Genomic DNA, 2,904 nt, shown 5'->3' with positions numbered 1-2,904 from the left:
TGTTATAATCATTATCAGATTTTACCTCAGCTTTAATGACTTGAAATTACATCAAAAATTCAAACTTAATTATGAAATTACCTCAAGGGAGAAGGAACACATCTGCAAATAACCAGCTGAATAAATATTGACTGTGCAAGAAGGTGAAGAATTTTAACGTTAAAGGCTGTTGAACAGGGTAGCCAACATTCCGGGCCTGAGTCAGAGTAAAGGAATATTGTGAAGCAGAGAGATTTGAAGGGAGTCACGGGCATACTGTTGTCTAAATGGGGAGAAAATTGAAAATACCCAGGTGCAGAGGGACATGGGAGACCTCGTGCAGGATAGCCTGAAGGTAAACTTGCAGGGTGAGTCGGTGATGAAGAAGGCAAATGCAATGCTGGCATGCATTTCAAGAGGAATAGAATATAAGAGGAAGGATGTGATGTTGAGGTTTTGTACTGCTCTGGTGAAACCTCATGTAGAGTATTGTGAGCAGTCTTGAATGCCTCATTTACAAAAAGATGTGCTGAAGTTGGAGAGGGTTCGATGAAGGTTCACAAGGATGATTCCAGGAATGAAAGGAGGTTTGACAGCTCTTGGTCTGTACTCGTTGGAATTAGGTGAATTAGGTGGTGGGGGTGGTGGGGTGGGGGGGGGGCGGTTGGGGAAGGAGGATTTCATTGAAACATTTTAAATGTTGAAAGGCATGGACAAAGCAGATGTAGAAAGGTTGTTTCCCATGGTGGCTGAATCCAGGAAAAGAGGCACCACTTCAGGATTGAAGGATGTCCTCTTAATTCGAAAATGCATTGGAATTTCTTTAGCCAGAGTGTGGTAAATCTGCAGAATTTGTTGCCACAGACAGTTATGGAGGCCAGGTCATTGGGTATATTTAAGGCAGAGATTGATAGATTCTTAATTAGCCAGGGCATCAAATGATATGGGGAGAAGACCAGGCTGCAGGGCTGAGTGGGAAAATGGATCAGCTCATGATGTAATAGCGGGGCAGACTCAATGGGCTGAATAGCCTATTTCTGCACCAATGTCTTATGGTCTTATATGTTGCACGCAAGGAAAATAAACCTAGCCCATTCCTTCTAGCTGGAATGCTGAAATCCATGTAGCACCCTGGTGAATCTCCTCTGCACCCTCTCTAGTTCATCTGCATCCTTCCTGTAGCATTGGGCCCAGAAGTACATACATACAGAACTCCAGATGTGGTATCTCCAATCATTTATAAAGTGGTAACATGACATCCCTGGTCTTATGCTCTGCACCTTGGATGATGAAGCCAAGCGTCCCATTCTTCACAGCGGGCAGCATGGATAAGTGGCCCAAAGGGTCTGTTTTATAAGAATATAAATAGAAGCAGGAATAGGCCATCTGGCCCATTGAGCTTGCTCTGCCATTCAATTAGATCATTCAATGATGAAAGGCTCATCTCCAGCTACCTGTCTTTTCCCCATATCCCTTAATTTCTCTACTATGTAAAAATATATCCATCCTTGTCTTAAATATATTTACTGCTTCAGTGGGCAGCAAATTCTATAGATTCACCACCTTCTGGGAAAAGCAGTTCCTTCTCAACTCTGTCCAAAATTTATCACCCTGAATCTTGAGGCTGTGTCTCCTAGTTCTGGTCTCCCAACCAATGGAAACAACTTACCTACCTCTATCTTATCTGTGCCTTTCATAATTTTATACATTTTTATAAGACCCTCTCTCATTCTTCTAAATTCCAGCGAGTACAGCCCTAGACAACTCAATCTCTCCTGGTTGGCTAACCCTCTCATCTCTGGAATCAACCTGGTGAACCTCCTCTGCACTGCCTCCAAAGCCAGTACAGTCTTCCTCAAAAAAGGAGACCAGAACTGCACGTAGTATTCCAGATTTGGCCTTACCAGTACCTTATATAGTTGCAACATAACTAAATTCAATTCCTCAGTGTTTTTCAACTCTTTGTGATCCAAAAAGAGTTCCTGCGAATTGAATGAGATTTCTGCACCTTTGAAGATTTGAAAGTTGCAGTGCAATGTTGTTCTGACTTCCTACTGCATCTGGTAAGTTTGTGGTGGGTAATGAGGAAATTGGGGATTCCCCCCTCTCATATCCCTGCTGCTGCATTAATGCTCAGGTTAGCCACATCATCTCAAACCAACATCTTTCTTTATCCAGAGGCTGAAGGAAAGAAAAGAATGATCACCTTCTCCAGACACACGGACAGGATCTCAGAGGCTTCGTCAAACCATCCCACCCCACTGCATTTCCCTCTTCCTCACTCATCTGGATAACTGTGTGACATCAGGATATTATTCTTGTCATCATTTTTAGTCAATCAGAGCACACTGGAGAAGTTGTTACAAAAATGTGCTCTGATTGGCTCATTTCCCAACTCGCTATACAACATCAGTTGACTGTCAACATGCATCTGGGTGAAGATGGCTCATTTAAATGTAGAAATATATTTCAATGTGATTATTTTTAATCACCTAGTTGTTGATTATCAGTTACATTTTGGCAGTAATCATGTTAAAATGTTTAAACGAGTTGAATATCATTGAGTACCAAAGAGCAAAGAATTCGGTCCATCAGAGGTTCCCATGGCGACCCAGTGAGAGGAGAAAGAGCAGTCTTCACAGTTTTATGTTATTGACCACATCCAGAATTTGATCTAATCATTTAGAATTTCATGACAATTATTAAATGTGATCACAGTTATGCTTTGCTCTTCATGTCGAATTTCTTAACAAGGTTTATGTCGATTCTGGAGGCAGATCATTCACTGCAGAATCTCCCTGTTCCTCAAACTGCTTTGTATTTTGCACAGATGGGCCTGTTTACTCAATGGAATATTTAACTGCCAATCTCATGCCTTTAGGCCTTGGCGTCATCACTTTAATTAATTTTGGAGAGAAAATGCAT

The 2,904-nt window shown here is 41.7% G+C and overlaps 1 long non-coding RNA gene across 1 annotated transcript; it reads left to right on the top strand.

Moving 5' to 3' along the window:
• The first annotated feature begins 247 nt into the window (after positions 1–247).
• LOC138741862 (uncharacterized) lies at positions 248–2,700 on the top strand. The gene is made up of 2 exons (XR_011343823.1): positions 248–334; positions 2,158–2,700. It is a non-coding gene; the product is annotated as an uncharacterized lncRNA (long non-coding RNA).
• The last annotated feature ends 204 nt before the right edge of the window (positions 2,701–2,904 follow it).

Source organism: Narcine bancroftii, chromosome 8, assembly GCF_036971445.1.
Source record: "Narcine bancroftii isolate sNarBan1 chromosome 8, sNarBan1.hap1, whole genome shotgun sequence".
NCBI lineage: Eukaryota > Metazoa > Chordata > Chondrichthyes > Torpediniformes > Narcinidae > Narcine > Narcine bancroftii.
Note: the sequence above shows the minus strand (reverse complement) of the source record. Positions and strands in the feature narration are given on the sequence as shown.